A 23,888-nucleotide genomic window follows, 5' to 3' on the forward strand; every position below is an offset into this window, starting at 1 on the left:
TTTCTCTTTGGTAGGCTGCTGCCATTGGTCAAACCCAGACTGACCAGCAATACAGACACTATGGGAATCTTAAGAATCATTATTAATAAGTGGTTGAGCGAGTCTCAATATAGCAAAGAACCAATTGTTTCCTTTCACACTTCTATACTCCATGCTCTTTAATAGTGTATATTTTTTATAGTGTCTTAGATACAATAAATGTTGAAGTTGTTTATGTTCAGTTTACTGTGCAAGTGTGTATAAATAAATCAACTAATACACTCGGTGGGACTCGAACCCAGGTTGTCGAGAGATATGATAAGTGATGCTACCTGTTGAACCACAGGAAACGCCTGCTTTTTGCCTTTTTTTTAAATTATGGTATTTCAACACTAACTAACAAATGCACAGACCTGGTATGACAAGGAAAATAGTAATATAAACATCATATACTTTATTGAAAATAAATAAATTGTATTTTTAACATGACAATTATTTTGAACACACTAATTGCATAAACTCGCCATTTGTGTCCATGCACAGAGATTTGTAGAACTCAGAATCAGTCTGTATAACTGAACCAGGGCTCCAATATTTGTTGTCATTTTTTCACTGTAGTTGACTGAATTTGAATATACCAAGCATTTTACATTGTAATCACATAGGTATAACATGGAACAAACCCACATGTCTGTCCAGTTTGTGAAGCTTCAGCATTTCCTCATGTGGAGGTAGAATTTGTAAGTCAATCTATGGATTCTCTTGTTTATGGAAGGTTTCTGGTCTACAATCAGGTAGCAACCCAGTCTGGACTTCTAAAAGACTCTTTATCTTCTCACATTCCTGCTGGTTGTCGTAAAGTCCTTAGTGGTAGCGGAAAAAAAATCTGAAGCTTTTGATCAAAATTTCCTTAATAACTATAGCTGCATCTTCTACCAATGTGACATTGAACTTAGAGTATGTTTGTTCCTTCATCAGAAAACTCTGATGTATCGCACTCATTGGTTTGTAGATCTTCCCAGGGGAAGGGAAGTCTTATAAAGCTGATAAATGACATTTCTCTTTGGTAAGCTATTGCCCAGACTGATCAGCTATATAGACACTATGAAAATCTTAAGAAGAAGTTGGTGAGCGAGTCTCGGTCTCAATATAGCAAAGAACCAAATGTATCCTTTCACACAGCTATTACTCCATGTAATCAGCTCACGGTTAATAGTTTATTTTTTGCAGTGGCTTAGATATAATAAGTGCTGAAATTGTTTCTGTTTAATATACTGTATAATGTTAGCTTGTTTAAGTAAAGGCAAAAACATACTTGTTTGGACTTGATCCCAGGTCATATACAGAGAAGATTAGTGGCATTACCGAATGAGCCACTGAAGATTCTGACCTGTGCTCTGCTTTTTATTTTTTTATTTTATACCATGTTAACATAACACTAACAGACAAAAAAGCACAGACCTGGTATAACAAGTAACAGTAATATGCACAACATATCCTTTATTGAACAGGAAATAAAAAATGAATGAATAAATTAATAATTATAACATGACAATTACACTGAACACGCTGTAGGCATAAACTCGCCATTTGTGTCCATGCACAGAGACACGTGTATCTCAGAATTAGCCCATATACTTGAACCAGGGCTCCCATGTTTGTTTCAACTTTTTCCCTGTAGTTTACTAAATTTGAATACACCAAGCTTTTTGTATTTTAAATACATCGGTATAACATGAAGGAAATCTCCATGTCTGTCCAGTGTCACAATCGTGGGATTTAGAAGCTGTGTTCCCGGACTGGGCCTTGGACCTGTATTACTTGGCGCAGACACTCGCTGGAGGAGACTTGGCTTGATAAAGTTTCTCCGCATGAGAGGGTGCAGCGAACTGATAGGAGTTTGAGTAATGCAGAAGTAGCGTGGTAGCTTGGAAGCCACTTGGAACGGCTGGATAGCCCTGAGTTGACGTTGGTAGCAGGGAAGCTACGTGGAGCGGCTGGATAGCCGTGGGTAGATGTTGGTAGCTGGGTGGCTACGTGGAGTGGCTGGATAGCCATGGGTAGACGATGGTAGCTTAGTGGCTACGTGGAGCGGCTGGATAGCCGTGGGTAGATGTTGGTAGCTGGGTGGCAACGTGGAGCGTCTGGGTAGACGTTGGTAGCTGGGTGGCTACGTGGAGCGGCTGGATAGCCGTGGGTAAATGTTGGTAGCTGGGTGGCTGCGTGGAGTGGCTCGATAGCCGTGGATAAACGTTGGTAGCTGGGTGGCTGCATGGAGCGGCTGGATAGCCGTGGGTAGACGTTGGTTGCTGGGTGGCTACGTGGAGTGGCTGGAAATCCGTGGGTAGACGTTGGTAGCTGAGTGGCTACGTGGAGTGGCTGGATAGCCGTGGGTAGATGTTGGTTGCTGGGTGGCTACGTGGAGCATCTGGATAGCTGTGGGTAGACGTTGGTAGCTGGATGGCTATGTGGAGCGGCTGGATAGCCGTGGATAAACGTTGGTAGCTGGGTGGCTGCGTGGAGCGGCTGGATAGCCGTGGGTAGACGTTGGTAGCTGGGTGGCTACGTGGAGCGGCTGGATAGCCGTGGGTAGACGTTGGTAGCTGGGTGGCTACATGGAGTGGCTGGATAGCCGTGGGTAGACGTTGGTAGCTCGGTGGCTACGTGGAGCGGCTGGATAGCCGTGGGTAGACGTTGGTAGCTGGGTGGCTACGAGGAGTGCAGTGGGAAGGCTCACTTAGCTAGACTAAGAAACTAGTTGCACTTGCAACTAGTGATGTGCAGTCTCGGTTCTACTCGGTTCCGTTTGGATTTTTTTACCGAATCTTATTGGGTATCAGCTGTCATGAGTTTTGGATAGCCAATAAGATTCGGTAATAAAAACTGAACGGACCCGAGTAGAACCGAGCCTGTACATCCCTACTTGAAACTTGTGTCTGCATTGGGGATCCTTTTATAGTGGATGCTGGAAGCTGACAGGCTAAGAGAGAAGGAGAAGACTCCTCATTATTGGTACTGGAGTCACATAGGCAATCCAAGATGGCCACGCCCATGGACCAGAGGACTGCGCTTCAGCGGGCACCAGCGATCAGCAGGAGCCGGCGTCGGAGCAACACAGCAGCGGGACACTCCAGAGGACAACAGCGGAGACTGCCCAGAGAGAGGAGGAAGCAGTGTACAGCGCGGAAGCCGGAAGACAGCGCGGGTCAGCGCCCGCAAAGGTAAGCGACGGGGTCTGATTTTGGGGTCTCCAGAGAGGCATGTAACATCCAGCTTGAGATGCTTCCATTTTTCCTCTTGCGGAGGTAAAATTGATAAGTCAATATTTGGATTTTCTTGATTGTAGTGGTAACAATACCCCAGGTGCAGTCTGTAGAATTCTTCTTTTCCAAAAATTTGCGGAATTTGGAGAAGTAATCTTCTATCTCCTTTTTATAACCACATTTATTGAATTTTTCAGGTGTACAATCAGGTAGCAGCCCAGTCTGGCGTTGTAAAAGGATCTTTATCTTCTCACAATTCTAAATTTGAATACACCAAGCTTTTTGTATTTTAAATACATCGGTATAACATGAAGGAAATCTCCATGTCTGTCCATTGTCACAATCATGGGATTTAGAAGCTGTGTTCCCAGACTGGGCCTTGGACCTGTATTACTTGGTGGAGACACTCGCTGGAGGAGACTTGGCTTGATAAAGTTTCTCCGCATGAGAGGGTGCAGCGAACTGATAGGAGTTTGAGCAATGCAGAAGTAGTGTGGTAGCTTGGAAGCCACTTGGAATGGCTGGAGAGCCCTGAGTTGACGGTGGTAGCTGGGAAGCTACGTGGAGTGGCTGGATAGCCGTGGGTAGATGTTGGTAGCTGGGAGGCTACGTGGAGTGGCAGGATAGCCATGGGTAGACATTGGTATCTTAGTGGCTACGTGGAGCGGCTGGATAGCCGTGGGTAGATGTTGGTAGGTGGGTGGCTACGTGGAGTGTCTGGGTAGACGTTGGTAGCTGGGTGGCTACGTGGAGCGGCTGGATAGCCGTGGGTAAACGTTGGAAGCTGGGTGGCTGCGTGGAGCAGCTGGATAGCCGTGGGTAAACGTTGGTAGCTGGGTGGCTGCATGGAGCGGCTGGATAGCCGTGGGTAGATGTTGGTAGGTGGGTGGCTACGTGGAGTGGCTGGACAGCCGTGGGTAGACGTTGGTAGCTGGGTGGCTACGTGGAGCGGCTGGATAGCCGTGGGTAGACGTTGGTAGCTGGGTCGCAATGCGGAGCGGCTGGATAGCCATGTGTAAACGTTGGTAGCTGGGTGGCTGCGTGGAGCGGCTGGATAGCCGTGGGTAAACGTTGGTAGCTGGGTGGCTGCGTGGAGCAGCTGGATAGCCGTGGGCAAACGTTGGTAACTGGGTGGCTGCATGGAGCGGCTGTATAGCCGTGGGTAAATGTTGGTAGGTGGGAAGCTACGTGGAGTGGCTGGACAGCCGTGGGTAGACGTTGGTAGCTGGGTGGCTACGTGGAGCGGCTTGATAGCCGTGGGTAGACGTTGGTAGCTGGGTGGCTATGCGGAGCGGCTGGATAGCCGTGTGTAAACGATGCTAGCTGGGTGGCTGCGTGGAGCGGCTGGATAGCCATGGGTAAGCGTTGGTAGCTGGGTGGCTGCGTGGAGCGGCTGGATAGCCGTGGGTAGACGTTGGTAGCTGGGTGGCTACTTGAGCGGCTGGATGGCCGTGGGTAGATGTTGGTAGGTGGGTGGCTACGTGGAGTGGCTGGACAGCCGTGGGTAGATGTTCGTAGCTGGGTGGCTACGTGGAGCAGCTGGATAGCCGTGGGTAGACGTTGGTAGCTGGGTGGCTATGCGGAGTGGCTGGATAGCCGTGTGTAAACGTTGGTAGCTGGGTGGCTGCGTGGAGCGGCTGGATAGCCGTGGGTAGACATTGGTAGCTGGGTGGCTACGTGGAGCGGCTGGATAGCCGTGGGTAGACTTTGGTTGCTGGGTGGCTACATGGAGTGGCTGGATAGCTGTGGGTAGACGTTGTTAGCTGGGTGGCTACGTGGAGCGGCTGGATAGCCTTGGGTAGATGTTGGTGGCTGGGTGGCTTCGTGGAGCATCTGGATAGCCGTGGGTAGATGGTAGCTGGGTGGCTATGCGGTGCGGCTGGATAGCCGTGGGTAAACGTTGGTAGCTGGGTGGCTGCGTGGAGAGGCTGGATAGCCATGGGTAGATGTTGGTAGCTGGGTGGCTACGTGGAGCGGCTGGATAGCCATGGGTAGACGTTGGTAGCTGGGTGGCTACATGGATCGGCTGGATATCCGTGGGTAGACGTTGGTAGCTGGGTGGCTACGTGGAGCGGCTTGATAGCCGTTGGTAGACGTTGGTAGCTGGGTGGCTACGTGGAGTGCAGTGGGAAGGCTCACTTAGCTAGACTAAGAAACTAGTTGCACTTGCAACTTGTGTCAGCATTGGGGATCCTTTTATATTGGATGCTGGAAGCTGACAGGCTGAGAGAGAAGGAGAAGACTCCTCATTGTTGGTAGTGGAGTCACATGGGCAATCCAAGATGGCCGCGCCCATGGACAAGAGGACTGCGCTTCAGCGGGGAGCAGCGATCAGCAGGAGCTGGCATTGGATGAACACAGCAGCGGGACACTCCAGCGGACAACAGCGGAGAACGCCCAGAGAGAGGAGGAAGCAGTGTACAGCGCGGAAGCCGGAAGACAGCGCGGGTCAGCGCCCGCAAAGGTAAGCGACGGGGTCTGATTCTGGGGTCTCCAGAGAGGCATGTAACATCCAGCTTGAGATGCTTCAGTGTTTCCTCTTGCGGAGGTAAAATTGATAAGTCAATATTTGGATTTTCTTGATTGTAGTGGTAACAATACCCCAGGTGCAGTCTGTAGAATTCTTCTTTTCCAAAAATGTTTGGAATTTGGAGAAGTAATCTTCTATCTCCTTCCTATAAAGACATTTATTGAAGTTTTCAGGTGTACAATCAGGTAGCAGCCCAGTCTGGCCTTGTAAAAGGCTCTTTATCTTCTCACATTCTTGCTGGTTGTAGTAAAGTTTTTGATGGTTGCAGCAAAAAAATCTGAAGCTTTGGATCATAACTTCCTCAATTACAACAGCTGCATCTTCCACCTGTATGACATTGAAAAAGGAACTTATGTGGATTCCGTCATCATAAAACTCAGAGGAATCACACACAATGGTTTGTAGACGTTCCCAGTCAGAGCTCATTTCAGGAAAGTCATATAGAGCTGATTCATGACATTTCTCTTTGGTAGGCTGCTGCCATTGGTCAAACCCAGACTGACCAGCAATACAGACACTATGGGAATCTTAAGAATCATTATTAATAAGTGGTTGAGCGAGTCTCAATATAGCAAAGAACCAATTGTTTCCTTTCACACTTCTATACTCCATGCTCTTTAATAGTGTATATTTTTTATAGTGTCTTAGATACAATAAATGTTGAAGTTGTTTATGTTCAGTTTACTGTGCAAGTGTGTATAAATAAATCAACTAATACACTCGGTGGGACTCGAACCCAGGTTGTCGAGAGATATGATAAGTGATGCTACCTGTTGAACCACAGGAAACGCCTGCTTTTTGCCTTTTTTTTAAATTATGGTATTTCAACACTAACTAACAAATGCACAGACCTGGTATGACAAGGAAAATAGTAATATAAACATCATATACTTTATTGAAAATAAATAAATTGTATTTTTAACATGACAATTATTTTGAACACACTAATTGCATAAACTCGCCATTTGTGTCCATGCACAGAGATTTGTAGAACTCAGAATCAGTCTGTATAACTGAACCAGGGCTCCAATATTTGTTGTCATTTTTTCACTGTAGTTGACTGAATTTGAATATACCAAGCATTTTACATTGTAATCACATAGGTATAACATGGAACAAACCCACATGTCTGTCCAGTTTGTGAAGCTTCAGCATTTCCTCATGTGGAGGTAGAATTTGTAAGTCAATCTATGGATTCTCTTGTTTATGGAAGGTTTCTGGTCTACAATCAGGTAGCAACCCAGTCTGGACTTCTAAAAGACTCTTTATCTTCTCACATTCCTGCTGGTTGTCGTAAAGTCCTTAGTGGTAGCGGAAAAAAAATCTGAAGCTTTTGATCAAAATTTCCTTAATAACTATAGCTGCATCTTCTACCAATGTGACATTGAACTTAGAGTATGTTTGTTCCTTCATCAGAAAACTCTGATGTATCGCACTCATTGGTTTGTAGATCTTCCCAGGGGAAGGGAAGTCTTATAAAGCTGATAAATGACATTTCTCTTTGGTAAGCTATTGCCCAGACTGATCAGCTATATAGACACTATGAAAATCTTAAGAAGAAGTTGGTGAGCGAGTCTCGGTCTCAATATAGCAAAGAACCAAATGTATCCTTTCACACAGCTATTACTCCATGTAATCAGCTCACGGTTAATAGTTTATTTTTTGCAGTGGCTTAGATATAATAAGTGCTGAAATTGTTTCTGTTTAATATACTGTATAATGTTAGCTTGTTTAAGTAAAGGCAAAAACATACTTGTTTGGACTTGATCCCAGGTCATATACAGAGAAGATTAGTGGCATTACCGAATGAGCCACTGAAGATTCTGACCTGTGCTCTGCTTTTTATTTTTTTATTTTATACCATGTTAACATAACACTAACAGACAAAAAAGCACAGACCTGGTATAACAAGTAACAGTAATATGCACAACATATCCTTTATTGAACAGGAAATAAAAAATGAATGAATAAATTAATAATTATAACATGACAATTACACTGAACACGCTGTAGGCATAAACTCGCCATTTGTGTCCATGCACAGAGACACGTGTATCTCAGAATTAGCCCATATACTTGAACCAGGGCTCCCATGTTTGTTTCAACTTTTTCCCTGTAGTTTACTAAATTTGAATACACCAAGCTTTTTGTATTTTAAATACATCGGTATAACATGAAGGAAATCTCCATGTCTGTCCAGTGTCACAATCGTGGGATTTAGAAGCTGTGTTCCCGGACTGGGCCTTGGACCTGTATTACTTGGCGCAGACACTCGCTGGAGGAGACTTGGCTTGATAAAGTTTCTCCGCATGAGAGGGTGCAGCGAACTGATAGGAGTTTGAGTAATGCAGAAGTAGCGTGGTAGCTTGGAAGCCACTTGGAACGGCTGGATAGCCCTGAGTTGACGTTGGTAGCAGGGAAGCTACGTGGAGCGGCTGGATAGCCGTGGGTAGATGTTGGTAGCTGGGTGGCTACGTGGAGTGGCTGGATAGCCATGGGTAGACGATGGTAGCTTAGTGGCTACGTGGAGCGGCTGGATAGCCGTGGGTAGATGTTGGTAGCTGGGTGGCAACGTGGAGCGTCTGGGTAGACGTTGGTAGCTGGGTGGCTACGTGGAGCGGCTGGATAGCCGTGGGTAAATGTTGGTAGCTGGGTGGCTGCGTGGAGTGGCTCGATAGCCGTGGATAAACGTTGGTAGCTGGGTGGCTGCATGGAGCGGCTGGATAGCCGTGGGTAGACGTTGGTTGCTGGGTGGCTACGTGGAGTGGCTGGAAATCCGTGGGTAGACGTTGGTAGCTGAGTGGCTACGTGGAGTGGCTGGATAGCCGTGGGTAGATGTTGGTGGCTGGGTGGCTACGTGGAGCATCTGGATAGCTGTGGGTAGACGTTGGTAGCTGGATGGCTATGTGGAGCGGCTGGATAGCCGTGGATAAACGTTGGTAGCTGGGTGGCTGCGTGGAGCGGCTGGATAGCCGTGGGTAGACGTTGGTAGCTGGGTGGCTACGTGGAGCGGCTGGATAGCCGTGGGTAGACGTTGGTAGCTGGGTGGCTACATGGAGTGGCTGGATAGCCGTGGGTAGACGTTGGTAGCTCGGTGGCTACGTGGAGCGGCTGGATAGCCGTGGGTAGACGTTGGTAGCTGGGTGGCTACGAGGAGTGCAGTGGGAAGGCTCACTTAGCTAGACTAAGAAACTAGTTGCACTTGCAACTAGTGATGTGCAGTCTCGGTTCTACTCGGTTCCGTTCGGATTTTTTTACCGAATCTTATTGGGTATCAGCTGTCATGAGTTTTGGATAGCCAATAAGATTCGGTAATAAAAACTGAACGGACCCGAGTAGAACCGAGCCTGTACATCCCTACTTGAAACTTGTGTCTGCATTGGGGATCCTTTTATAGTGGATGCTGGAAGCTGACAGGCTAAGAGAGAAGGAGAAGACTCCTCATTATTGGTACTGGAGTCACATGGGCAATCCAAGATGGCCACGCCCATGGACCAGAGGACTGCGCTTCAGCGGGCACCAGCGATCAGCAGGAGCCGGCGTCGGAGCAACACAGCAGCAGGACACTCCAGAGGACAACAGCGGAGACTGCCCAGAGAGAGGAGGAAGCAGTGTACAGCGCGGAAGCCGGAAGACAGCGCGGGTCAGCGCCCGCAAAGGTAAGCGACGGGGTCTGATTCTGGGGTCTCCAGAGAGGCATGTAACATCCAGCTTGAGATGCTTCCGTTTTTCCTCTTGCGGAGGTAAAATTGATAAGTCAATATTTGGATTTTCTTGATTGTAGTGGTAACAATACCCCAGGTGCAGTCTGTAGAATTCTTCTTTTCCAAAAATTTGCGGAATTTGGAGAAGTAATCTTCTATCTCCTTTTTATAACCACATTTATTGAATTTTTCAGGTGTACAATCAGGTAGCAGCCCAGTCTGGCGTTGTAAAAGGATCTTTATCTTCTCACAATTCTAAATTTGAATACACCAAGCTTTTTGTATTTTAAATACATCGGTATAACATGAAGGAAATCTCCATGTCTGTCCATTGTCACAATCATGGGATTTAGAAGCTGTGTTCCCAGACTGGGCCTTGGACCTGTATTACTTGGTGGAGACACTCGCTGGAGGAGACTTGGCTTGATAAAGTTTCTCCGCATGAGAGGGTGCAGCGAACTGATAGGAGTTTGAGTAATGCAGAAGTAGTGTGGTAGCTTGGAAGCCACTTGGAATGGCTGGAGAGCCCTGAGTTGACGGTGGTAGCTGGGAAGCTACGTGGAGTGGCTGGATAGCCGTGGGTAGATGTTGGTAGCTGGGAGGCTACGTGGAGTGGCAGGATAGCCATGGGTAGACATTGGTATCTTAGTGGCTACGTGGAGCGGCTGGATAGCCGTGGGTAGATGTTGGTAGGTGGGTGGCTACGTGGAGCGTCTGGGTAGACGTTGGTAGCTGGGTGGCTACGTGGAGCGGCTGGATAGCCGTGGGTAAACGTTGGAAGCTGGGTGGCTGCGTGGAGCAGCTGGATAGCCGTGGGTAAACGTTGGTAGCTGGGTGGCTGCATGGAGCGGCTGGATAGCCGTGGGTAGATGTTGGTAGGTGGGTGGCTACGTGGAGTGGCTGGACAGCAGTGGGTAGACGTTGGTAGCTGGGTGGCTACGTGGAGCGGCTGGATAGCCGTGGGTAGACGTTGGTAGCTGGGTCGCAATGCGGAGTGGCTGGATAGCCGTGTGTAAACGTTGGTAGCTGGGTGGCTGCGTGGAGCGGCTGGATAGCCGTGGGTAAACGTTGGTAGCTGGGTGGCTGCGTGGAGCAGCTGGATAGCCGTGGGCAAACGTTGGTAACTGGGTGGCTGCATGGAGCGGCTGTATAGCCGTGGGTAAATGTTGGTAGGTGGGAAGCTACGTGGAGTGGCTGGACAGCCGTGGGTAGACATTGGTAGCTGGGTGGCTACGTGGAGCGGCTTGATAGCCGTGGGTAGACGTTGGTAGCTGGGTGGCTATGCGGAGCGGCTGGATAGCCGTGTGTAAACGTTGCTAGCTGGGTGGCTGCGTGGAGCGGCTGGATAGCCATGGGTAAGCGTTGGTAGCTGGGTGGCTGCGTGGAGCGGCTGGATAGCCGTGGGTAGACGTTGGTAGCTGGGTGGAACTTGAGCGGCTGGATGGCCGTGGGTAGATGTTGGTAGGTGGGTGGCTACGTGGAGTGGCTGGACAGCCGTGGGTAGATGTTCGTAGCTGGGTGGCTACGTGGAGCAGCTGGATAGCCGTGGGTAGACGTTGGTAGCTGGGTGGCTATGCGGAGTGGCTGGATAGCCGTGTGTAAACGTTGGTAGCTGGGTGGCTGCGTGGAGCGGCTGGATAGCCGTGGGTAGACATTGGTAGCTGGGTGGCTACGTGGAGCGGCTGGATAGCCGTGGGTAGACTTTGGTTGCTGGGTGGCTACATGGAGTGGCTGGATAGCCGTGGGTAGACGTTGGTAGCTGGGTGGCTACGTGGAGCGGCTGGATAGCCTTGGGTAGATGTTGGTGGCTGGGTGGCTTCGTGGAGCATCTGGATAGCCGTGGGTAGATGGTAGCTGGGTGGCTATGCGGTGCGGCTGGATAGCCGTGGGTAAACGTTGGTAGCTGGGTGGCTGCGTGGAGAGGCTGGATAGCCATGGGTAGATGTTGGTAGCTGGGTGGCTACGTGGAGCGGCTGGATAGCCATGGGTAGACGTTGGTAGCTGGGTGGCTACATGGAGTGGCTGGATATCCGTGGGTAGACGTTGGTAGCTGGGTGGCTACGTGGAGCGGCTTGATAGCCGTTGGTAGACGTTGGTAGCTGGGTGGCTACGTGGAGTGCAGTGGGAAGGCTCACTTAGCTAGACTAAGAAACTAGTTGCACTTGCAACTTGTGTCAGCATTGGGGATCCTTTTATATTGGATGCTGGAAGCTGACAGGCTGAGAGAGAAGGAGAAGACTCCTCATTGTTGGTAGTGGAGTCACATGGGCAATCCAAGATGGCTGCGCCCATGGACAAGAGGACTGCGCTTCAGCGGGGAGCAGCGATCAGCAGGAGCTGGCATTGGATGAACACAGCAGCGGGACACTCCAGCGGACAACAGCGGAGAACGCCCAGAGAGAGGAGGAAGCAGTGTACAGCGCGGAAGCCGGAAGACAGCGCGGGTCAGCGCCCGCAAAGGTAAGCGACGGGGTCTGATTCTGGGGTCTCCAGAGAGGCATGTAACATCCAGCTTGAGATGCTTCAGTGTTTCCTCTTGCGGAGGTAAAATTGATAAGTCAATATTTGGATTTTCTTGATTGTAGTGGTAACAATACCCCAGGTGCAGTCTGTAGAATTCTTCTTTTCCAAAAATTTGGGGAATTTGGAGAAGTAATCTTCTATCTCCTTCCTATAAAGACATTTATTGAATTTTTCAGGTGTACAATCAGGTAGCAGCCCTGTCTGGCCTTGTAAAAGGCTCTTTATCTTCTCACATTCTTGCTGGTTGTAGTAAAGTTTTTGATGGTTGCAGCAAAAAAATCTGAAGCTTTGCATCATAACTTCCTCAATTACAACAGCTGCATCTTCTACCTGTATGACATTGAAAAAGGAACTTATGTGGATTCCGTCATCAAAAAACTCAGAGGAATCACACACAATGGTTTGTAGACGTTCCCAGTCAGAGCTCATTTTCAGGAAAGTCACATAGAGCTGATTCATGACATTTCTCTTTGGTAGGCTGCTGCCATTGGTCAAACCCAGACTGACCAGCAATACAGACACTATGGGAATCTTAAGAATCATTATTAATAAGTGGTTGAGCGAGTCTCAATATAGCAAAGAACCAATTGTTTCCTTTCACACTTCTATACTCCATGCTCTTTAATAGTGTATATTTTTTATAGTGTCTTAGATACAATAAATGTTGAAGTTGTTTATGTTCAGTTTACTGTGCAAGTGTGTATAAATAAAACAACTAATACACTCGGTGGGACTCGAACCCAGGTTGTCTAGAGATATAATCAGCGACACTACCTGTTGAGCCACAGGAAATGCCAGCATTTTGCCTTTTTTTTAAGCTATGGTATTTCAACACTAACTAGCAAAAGCACAGACCTGGTATGACAAGGAAAATAGTAATATAAACAACATATACTTTATTGAAAATAAATAAATTATATTTTTAACATGACATTTATTTTGAACACACTAATTGCATAAACTCGCCATTTGTGTCCATGCACAGAGATTTGTAGAACTCAAAATCAGTCCGTATAACTGAACCAGGGCTCCAATATTTGTTGACATTTTTTCACTGTAGTTGACTGAATTTGAATATACCAAGCATTTTACATTGTAATCACATAGGTATAACATGGAACAAACCCACATGTCTGTCCAGTTTGTGAAGCTTCAGCATTTCCTCATGTGGAGGTAGAATTGGTAAGTCAATCTATGGATTCTCTTGTTTATGGAAGGTTTCTGGTCTACAATCAGGTAGCAACCCAGTCTGGACTTCTAAAAGATTCTTTATCTTCTCACATTCCTGCTGGTTGTCGTAAAGTCCTTAGTGGTAGCGGAAAAAAAATCTGAAGCTTTTGATCAATATTTCTTTAATAACTATAGCTGCATCTTCTACCAATGTGACATTGAACTTAGAGTATGTTTGTTCCTTCATCAGAAAACTCTGATGTATCACACTCATTGGTTTGTAGATGTTCCCAGGGGAAGGGAAGTCTTATAAAGCTGATAAATGACATTTCTCTTTGGTAAGCTATTGCCCAGACTGATCAGCTATATAGACACTATGAAAATCTTAAGAAGAAGTTGGTGAGCGAGTCTCGGTCTCAATATAGCAAAGAACCAAATGTATCCTTTCACACAGCTATTACTCCATGTAATCAGCTCACTGTTAATAGTTTATTTTTTGCAGTGGCTTAGATATAATAAATGCTGAAATTGTTTCCGTTTAATATACTGTATAGTGTTAGCTTGTTTAAGTAAAGGCAATAACATACTTGTTTGGACTTGATCCCAGGTCATATGCAGAGAAGATTAGTGGCATTACCGAATGAGCCACTGAAGATTCTGACCTGTGCTCTGCTTTTTATTTTTTTATTTTATACCATGTTAACATAACACTAACAGACAAAAAAGCACAGACCTGGTATAACAAGTATCTTAGTAATATACACAACATATCCTTTATTGAACTGGAAATAAATAATGAATGAATAAATTAATAATTATAACATGACAATTACACTGAACACGCTGTAGGCATAAACTCGCCATTTGTGTCCATGCACAGAGAAACATGTATCTCAGAATTAGCCCATATACTTGAACCAGGGCTCCCATGTTTGTTTCAACTTTTTCCCTGTAGTTTACTAAATTTGAATACACCAAGCTTTTTGTATTTTAAATACATCGGTATAACATGAAGGAAATCTCCATGTCTGTCCAGTGTCACAATTGTGGGATTTAGAAGCTGTGTTCCCGGACTGGGCCTTGGACCTGTATTACTTGGCGCAGACACTCGCTGGAGGAGACTTGGCTTGATAAAGTTTCTCCGCATGAGAGGGTACAGTGAACTGATAGGAGTTTGAGTAATGCAGAAGAAGCGTGGTAGCTTGGAAGCCACTTGGAACGGCTGGATAGCCCTGAGTTGACGTTGGTAGCTGGGAAGCTACAGGGAGCGGCTGGATAGCCGTGGGTTGATGTTGGTAGCTGGGTGGCTACGTGGAGTGGCTGGATAGCCGTGGGTAGAAGTTGGAAGCTGAGTGGCTATGTGGAGTGGCTGGATAGCCGTGGGTAGATGTTGGTAGCTGGGAGGCTACGTGGAGTGTCTGGATAGCTGTGGGTAGATGTTGGTAGCTGGGTGGCTACGTGGAGCGGCTGGATAGCCATGGGTAGACATTGGTAGCTGAGTGGCTACGTGGAGCGGCTGGATAGCCGTGGGTAGATGTTGGTAGCTGGGTGGCTATGTGGAGCGTCTGGGTAGACGTTGGTAGCTGGGTGGCTACGTGGAGCGGCTGGATAGCCATGGATAAACGTTGGTAGCTGGGTGGCTGCGTGGAGCGGCTGGATAGCCGTGGGTAGACGTTGGTAGCTGGGTGGCTACGTGGAGCGGCTGGATAGCCGTGGGTAGACGTTGGTAGCTGGGTGGCTACCTGGAGCGGCAGGATAGCCGTGGGTAGACGTTGGTAGCTGGGTGGCTACATGGAGCGGCTGGATAGCCTTGGGTAGATGTTGGTGGCTGGGTGGCTACGTGGAGCGTCTGGATAGCCGTTGGTAGACGTTGGTAGCTGGGTGGCTATGCGGAGCGGCTGGATAGCCGTGGGTAAACGTTGGTAGCTGGGTGTCTGCGTGGAGCGGCTTGATAGCCATGGGTAGACGTTGGTAGCTGGGTGGCTACATGGAGCAGCTGGATAGCTGTGGGTAGACGTTGATAGCTGGGTGGCTACATGTAGCGGCTGGATATCCGTGGGTAGACGTTGGTAGCTGGGTGGCTACATGGAGCGGCTGGATAGCCGTGGGTAGACGTTGGTAGCTGGGTGGCTTCGTGGAGTGCAGTGGGAAGGCTCACTTAGCTAGACTAAGAAACTAGTTGCACTTGCAACTTGTGTCAGCATTGGGGATCCTTTTATAGTGGATGCTGGAAGCTGACAGGCTGAGAGAGAAGGAGAAGACTCCTTACTGTTGGTAGTGGAGTCACATGGGCAATCCAAGATGGCCACACCCATGGACCAGAGGACTGCGCTTCAGCGGGGACCAGCGATCAGCAGGAGCCGGCATCGGAGCAACACAGCAGTGGGACACTCCAGAGGACAACAGCGGAGACCGCCCAGAGAGAGGAGGAAGCAGTGTACAGCGCGGAAGCCGGAAAATAGCGCGGGTCAGCGCCCGCAAAGGTAAGCGATGGGGTCTGATTCTGGGGTCTCCAGAGAGGCATGTAACATCCAGCTTGTGATGCTTCAGTGTTTCCTCTTGCGGAGGTAAAATTGATAAGTCAATATTTGGATTTTCTTGATTGTAGTGGTAACAATACCCCAGGTGCAGTCTGTAGAATTCTTCTTTTCCAAAAATTTGGGGAATTTGGAGAAGTAATCTTCTATCTCCTTCCTATAAAGACATTTATTGAATTTTTCAGGTGTACAATCAGGTAGCAGCCCAGTCTGGCCTTGTAAAAGGCTCTTTATCTTCTCACATTCTTGCTAGTTGTAGTAAAGTTTTTGATGGTTGCAGCAAAAAAATCTGAAGCTTTGGATCATAACTTCCTCAATTACAACAGCTGCATCTTCCACCTGTATGACATTGAAAAAGGAACTTATGTGGATTCCGTCATCAAAAAACTCAGAGGAATCACACACAATGGTTTGTAGACGTTCCCAGTCAGAGCTCATTTTCAGGAAAGTCACATAGAGCTGATTCATGACATTTCTCTTTGGTAGGCTGCTGCCTTTGGTCAAACCCAGACTGACCAGCAATACAGACACTATGGGAATCTTAAGAATCATTATTAATAAGTGGTTGAGCGAGTCTCAATATAGCAAAGAACCAATTGTTTCCTTTCACACTTCTATACTCCATGCTCTTTAATAGTGTACATTTTTTATAGTGTCTTAGATACAATAAATGTTGAAGTTGTTTATGTTCAGTTTACTGTGCAAGTGTGTATAAATAAAACAACTAATACACTTGGTGGGACTCGAACCAAGGTTGTCTAGCCACTCAAGATTCTGACCTGTGCTCTGCTTTTTATTTTTTTATTTTATACCATGCTAACATAACACTAACAGACAAAAAAGCACAGACCTGGTATAACAAGTAACTTAGTAATATACACAACATATCCTTTATTGAACAGGAAATAAAAAATGAATGAATAAATTAATAATTATAACATGACAATTACACTGAACACGCTGTAGGCATAAACTCGCCATTTGTGTCCATGCACAGAGACACGTGTATCTCAGAATTAGCCCATATACTTGAACCAGGGCTCCCATGTTTGTTTCAACTTTTTCCCTGTAGTTTACTAAATTTGAATACACCAAGCTTTTTGTATTTTAAATACATCGGTATAACATGAAGGAAATCTCCATGTCTGTCCAGTGTCACAATCGTGGGATTTAGAAGCTGTGTTCCCAGACTGGGCCTTGGACCTGTATTACTTGGCGCAGACACTCGCTGGAGGAGACTTGGCTTGATAAAGTTTCTCCGCATGAGAGGGTACAGCGAACTGATAGGAGTTTGAGTAATGCAGAAGAAGCGTGGTAGCTTGGAAGCCACTTGGAACGGCTGGATAGCCCTGAGTTGACTTTGGTAGCTGGGAAGCTACGGGGAGTGGCTGGATAGCCGTGGGTTGATGTTGGCAGCTGGGTGGCTACGTGGAGTGGCTGGATAGCCGTGGGTAGACATTGGAAGCTGAGTGGCTACGTGGAGTGGCTGGATAGCCGTGGGTAGATGTTGGTAGCTGGGAGGCTACGTAGAGCGTCTGGATAGCCGTGGGTAGATGTTGGTAGCTGGGTGGCTACGTGGAGTGGCTGGATAGCCATGGGTAGACGTTGGTAGCTGAGTGGCTACGTGGAGCGGCTGGATAGCCGTGGGTAGATGTTGGTAGCTGGGTGGCTATGTGGAGCGTCTGGGTAGACGTTGGTAGCTGGGTGGCTATGTGGAGCGGCTGGATAGCCGTGGGTAAACGTTGGTAGCTCGGTGGCTGCGTGGAGCAGCTGGATAGCCGTGGGTAAATGTTGGTAGCTGGGTGGCTGCGTGGAGCGGCTGGATTGTCGTGGGTAGACGTTGGTAGCTGAGTGGCTATGTGGAGCGGCTGGATAGCCGTGGGTAGATGTTGGTAGCTGGGTGGCTATGTGGAGCATCTGGGTAGACGTTGGTAGCTGGGTGGCTATGTGGAGCGGCTGGATAGCCGTGGGTAAACGTTGGTAGCTCGGTGGCTGCGTGGAGCAGCTGGATAGCCGTGGGTAAATGTTGGTAGCTGGGTGGCTGCGTGGAGCGGCTGGATAGTCGTGGGTAGACGTTGGTAGCTGAGTGGCTACGTGGAGCGGCTGGATAGCCGTGGGTAGATGTCGGTAGCTGGGTGGCTATGTGGAGAGTCTGGGTAGATGTTGGTAGCTGGGTGGCTACGTGGAGCGGCTGGATAGCCGTGGGTAAATGTTGGTAGCTGGGTGGCTGCGTGGAGCGGCTGGATAGCCGTGGGTAGATGTTGGTAGCTGGGTGGCTACGTGGAGCGGCTGGATAGCCATGGGTAGACGTTGGTAGCTGGGTGGCTACATGGAGCAGCTGGATAGCCGTGGGTAGACGTTGGTAGCTGGGTGGCTACGTGGAGCGGCTGGATAGCCTTGGGTAGATGTTGGAGGCTGGGTGGCTACGTGGAGCGTCTGGATAGCCGTGGGTAGACGTTGGTAGCTGAGTGGCTATGCGGAGCGGCTGGATAGCCGTGGGTAGACGTTGGTAGCTGAGTGGCTACGTGGAGTGGTTGGATAGCTGTGGGTAGATGTTGGTAGCTGGTTGGCTACGTGGAGCGTCTGGATAGCCGAGGGTAGATGTTGGTAGCTGGGTGGCTACGTGGAGCGGCTGGACAGCCATGGGTAGACGTTGGTAGCTGGGTGGCTACGTGGAGAGGCTGGATAGCCGTGGGTAGATGTTGGTAGCTGGGTGGCTACGTGGAGAGTCTGGGTAGATGTTGGTAGCTGGGTGGCTACGTGGAGCATCTGGATAGCCGTGGGTAGATGTTGGTAGCTGGGTGGCTACGTGGAGCGGCTGGATAGCCTTGGGTAGACGTTGTTAGCTGAGTGGCTACGTGGAGCGGCTGGATAGCCGTGGGTAGATGTTGGTAGTTGGGTGGCTACTTAGAGCGTCTGTGTAGATGTTGGTGGCTGGGTGGCTACGTGGAGGGTCTGGATAGCCGTGGGTAGACGCTGGTAGCTGGGTTTCTATGCGGAGCGCCTGGATAGCCGAGGGTAAACGTTGGTAGCTGGGTGGCTGCGTGGAGTGGCTGGATAGCCATGGGTAGTCGTTGGTAGCTGGGTGGCTACGTGGAGCGGCTGGATAGCCGTGGGTAGACGTTGGTAGCTGGGTGGCTACATGGAGCGGCTGGATAGCCGTGGGTAGACGTTGGTAGCTGGGTGGCTACGTGGAGCGGCTGCATAGCCGTGGGTAGACGTTGGTAGCTGGGTGGCTACGTGGAGTGCAGTGGGAAGGCTCACTTAGCTAGACTAAGAAACTAGTTGCACTTGCAACTTGTGTCAGCATTGGGGATCCTGTTATAGTGGATGCTGTAAGCTGACAGGCTGACAGAGAAGGAGAAGACTCCTCATTGTTGGTAGTGGAGTCACATGGGCAATCCAAGATGGCCGCACCCTTGGACCAGAGGACTGCGCTTCAGCGGGGACCAGCGATCAGCAGGAGCCGGCGTCGGAGCAACACAGCAGTGGGACACTCCAGAGGACAACAGCGGAGACCGCCCAGAGTGAGGAGGAAGCAGTGCACAGCGCGGAAGCCGGAAGTCAGCGCCCGCAAAGGTAAGCGATGGGGTCTGATTCTGGGGTCTCCAGAGAGGCATGTAACATCCAGCTTGTGATGCTTCAGTGTTTCCTCTTGCAGAGGTAAAATTGATAAGTCAATATTTGGATTTTCTTGATTGTAGTGGTAACAATACCCCAAGTGCAGTCTGTAGAATTCTTCTTTTCCAAAAATTTGGGGAATTTGGAGAAGTAATCTTCTATCTCCTTCCTATAAAGACATTTATTGAATTTTTCAGGTGTACAATCAGGTAGCAGCCCAGTCTGGCCTTGTAAAAGTCTCTTTATCTTCTCACATTCTTGCTGGTTGTAGTAAAGTTTTTGATGGTTGCAGCAAAAAAATCTGAAGCTTTGGATCATAACTTCCTCAATTACAACAGCTGCATCTTCCACCTGTATGACATTGAAAAAGGAACTTATGTGGATTCCGTCATCAAAAAACTCAGAGGAATCACACACAATGGTTTGTAGACGTTCCCAGTCAGAGCTCATTTTCAGGAAAGTCACATAGAGCTGATTCATGACATTTCTCTTTGGTAGGCTGCTGCCATTGGTCAAACCCAGACTGACCAGCAATACAGACACTATGGGAATCTTAAGAATCATTATTAATAAGTGGTTGAGCGAGTCTCAATATAGCAAAGAACCAATTGTTTCCTTTCACACTTCTATACTCCATGCTCTTTAATAGTGTATATTTTTTAGAGTGTCTTAGATACAATAAATGTTGAAGTTGTTTATGTTCAGTTTACTGTGCAAGTGTGTATAAGTAAAACAACTAATACACTTGGTGGGACTCAAACCCAGGTTGTCTAGAGATATGATCAGTGACGCTACCTGTTGAACCACAGGAAATGCCAGCATTTTTGCGGTTTTTTTTAAGCTATGGTATTTCAACACTAACTAACAAAAGCACAGACCTGGTATGACAAGGAAAATAGTAATATAAACAACATATACTTTATTGAAAATAAATAAATTATATTTTTAACATGACAATTATTTTGAACACACTAATTGCATAAACTCGCCATTTGTGTCCATGCACAGAGATTTGTAGAACTCAGAATCAGTCCGTATAACTGAACCAGGGCTCCAATATTTGTTGACATTTTTTCACTGTAGTTGACGGAATTTGAATATACCAAGCATTTTACATTGTAATCACATAGGTATAACATGGAACAAACTCACATGGCTGTCCAGTTTGTGAAGCTTCAGCATTTCCTCATGTGGAGGTAGAATTGGTAAGTCAATCTATGGATTCTCTGGTTTATGGAAGGTTTCTGGTCTACAATCAGGTAGCAACCCAGTCTGGACTTCTAAAAGACTCTTTATCTTCTCACATTCCTGCTGGTTGTCGTAAAGTCCTTAGTGGTAGCGGAAAAAAAATCTGAAGCTTTTGATCAAAATTTCCTTAATAACTATAGCTGCATCTTCTACCAATGTGACATTGAACTTAGAGTATGTTTGTTCCTTCATCAGAAAACTCTGATGTATCGCACTCATTGGTTTGTAGATGTTCCCAGGGGAAGGGAAGTCTTATAAAGCTGATAAATGACATTTCTCTTTGGTAAGCTATTGCCTAGACTGATCAGCTATATAGACACTATGAAAATCTTAAGAAGAAGTTGGTGAGCGAGTCTCGGTCTCAATATAGCAAAGAACCAAATGTATCCTTTCACACAGCTATTACTCCATGTAATCAGCTCACTGTTAATAGTTTATTTTTTGCAGTGGCTTAGATATAATAAATGCTGAAATTGTTTCCGTTTAATATACTGTATAGTGTTAGCTTGTTTAAGTAAAGGCAATAACATACTTGTTTGGACTTGATCCCAGGTCATATACAGAGAAGATTAGTGGCATTACCGAATGAGCCACTGAAGATTCTGACCTGTGCTCTGCTTTTTATTTTTTTATTTTATACCATGTTAACATAACACTAACAGACAAAAAAGCACAGACCTGGTATAACAAGTAACTTAGTAATATACACAACATATCCTTTATTGAACAGGAAATAAAAAATGAATGCATAAATTAATAATTATAACATGACAATTACACTGAACACGCTGTAGGCATAAACTCGCCATTTGTGTCCATGCACAGAGACACGTGTATCTCAGAATTAGCCCATATACTTGAACCAGGGCTCCCATGTTTGTTTCAACTTTTTCCCTGTAGTTTACTAAATTTGAATACACCAAGCTTTTTGTATTTTAAATACATCGGTATAACATGAAGGAAATCTCCATGTCTGTCCAGTGTCACAATCGTGGGATTTAGAAGCTGTGTTCCCGGACTGGGCCTTGGACCTGTATTACTTGGCGCAGACACTCGCTGGAGGAGACTTGGCTTGATAAAGTTTCTCCGCATGAGAGGGTGCAGCGAACTGATAGGAGTTTGAGTAATGCATAAGTAGCGTGGTAGCTTGGAAGCCACTTGGAACGGCTGGATAGCCCTGAGTTGACATTGGTAGCTGGGAAGCTACGTGGAGCGGCTGGGTAGACGTTGATAGCTGGGTGGCTGCATGGAGTGGCTGGATAGCCGTGGGTAAATGTTGGAAGCTGGGTGGCTGCGTGGAGTGGCTGGATAGCCATGGGTAGACGTTGGTAGCTGGGTGGCTACGTGGAGTGGCTGGATAGCCGTGGGTAGACGTTGGTAGCTGAGTGGCTACGTGGAGTGGCTGGATAGCCGTGGGTAGATGTTGGTGGCTGGGTGGCTACGTGGAGCGTCTGGATAGCCGTGGGTAGACGATGGTAGCTGGGTGGCTATGTGGAGCGGCTGGATAGCCGTAGGTAAACGTTGGTAGCTGGGTGGCTGCGTGGAGCGGCTGGATAGCCAGGGGTAGACGTTGGTAGCTGGTTGGCTACGTGGAGTGGCTGGATAGCCGTGGGTAGACGTTGGTAGCTGGGTGGCTACGTGGAGCGGCTGGATAGCCGTGGGTAGACGTTGGTAGCTGGGTGGCTACATGGAGCGGCTGGATAGCCGTGGGTAGACGTTGGTAGCTGGGTGGCTACGTGGAGCGGCTGGATAGCCATGGGTAGACGTTGGTAGCTGTGTGGCTACGTGGAGTGCAGTGTGAAGGCTCACTTAGCTAGACGAAGAAACTAGTTGCACTTGCAACTTGTGTTAGCATAGGGGATCCTTTTATAGTGGATGCTGGAAGCTGACAGGCTGAGAGAGAAGGAGAAGACTCCTCATTGTTGGTAGTGGAGTCACATGGGCAATCCAAGATGGCCGCGCCCATGGACCAGAGGACTGCGCTTCAGCGGGGACCAGCGATCAGCAGGAGCCGGCATCGGAGCAACACAGCAGCGGGACACTCCAGAGGACAACAGCGGAGACCGCCCAGAGAGAGGAGGAAGCAGTGCACAGCGCGGAAGCCGGAAGACAGCGCGGGTCAGCGCCCGCAAAGGTAAGCGACGGGGTCTGATTCTGGGGTCTCCAGAGAGGCATGTAACATCCAGCTTGTGATGCTTCAATGTTTCCTCTTGCGGAGGTAAAATTGATAAGTCAATATTTGGATTTTCTTTATTGTAGTGGTAACAATACCCCTGGTGCAGTCTGTAGAATTCTTCTTTTCCAAAAATTTGGGAAATTTGGAGAAGTAATCTTCTATCTCCTTCCTATAAAGACATTTATTGAATTTTTCAGGTGTACAATCAGGTAGCTGCCCAGTCTGGCCTTGTAAAAGGCTCTTTGGCCCTCATTCAGAGCCGCACGTTAACAACAGTACGCTCGTTGCGTTCCGATGTTGACTAACCGCGCATGCGTCGGTGTTACACCGCGCATGTGCGTACGGCAGATTGCGAGCTTTTTTTCTCTCGTTCCTAAAATAGCGTACAGGAAGTGACATGTCAAATGTGATTGACAGAACAGGGCGTTTTTGGGTGTTGACGGGGGTGGAGATGAAAAAACGCAGGCGTGGCGAGGCGTTTTTGGGGCGTACATACATTAGCAGATGCGAACGTCAAATGTGTTCGGACCGTCTCATACGTCACTGAAACATCCGCTTTCCCTTCAAAATGCTCGCACAGCTTAGGGTCAGGATTACTCGACCACATTGGCGATGGCCTTCTCCTCCGTCCCGGGACTCCATGATGGTGCAGCGATTAATCGCGGCTAGTCAGTAAAGTAATTAGTGTTGGATTGAAATCCGGCTTGGTATGTGTTTGGAAAGCAGTTTATTGGGATAGCACAAAAGCGTACGCAGGTGGAAATCAGATCTGCTAATGTCATGATTACATAATCAATTAGCGTACATTTTTGGGCTTTTATTTTGGCCACAATTTGGTGGTTATGGCCTATTGTAACAATAATGTCATCATCTTTTAATTAGCTCCCCTTTTTTTTGGTTTACTGTGGAATTTGCATCGCTATGTGTTTTTTTAAACGTTCCTTAAAGAGGCCTTTTTTTTTTAAAAAGAGGGTCAGTTTTTGCGTTTAAGGCCAGGATTAAATGTAACCCATTTGTACAATAATGTCACAATACAATGTCAGTGTTTTGTTTTTAATTTATTGTTTACACACAAACAAATTGGCATAATATTGTATTGCCTTTTTTTGTGGCCAAGATATTTGATCAAAAAAAAAA

The sequence above is a fragment of the Taudactylus pleione genome, unplaced genomic scaffold (assembly GCF_031769625.1).
Source record: "Taudactylus pleione unplaced genomic scaffold, aTauple2 ptg000162l, whole genome shotgun sequence".
NCBI lineage: Eukaryota > Metazoa > Chordata > Amphibia > Anura > Myobatrachidae > Taudactylus > Taudactylus pleione.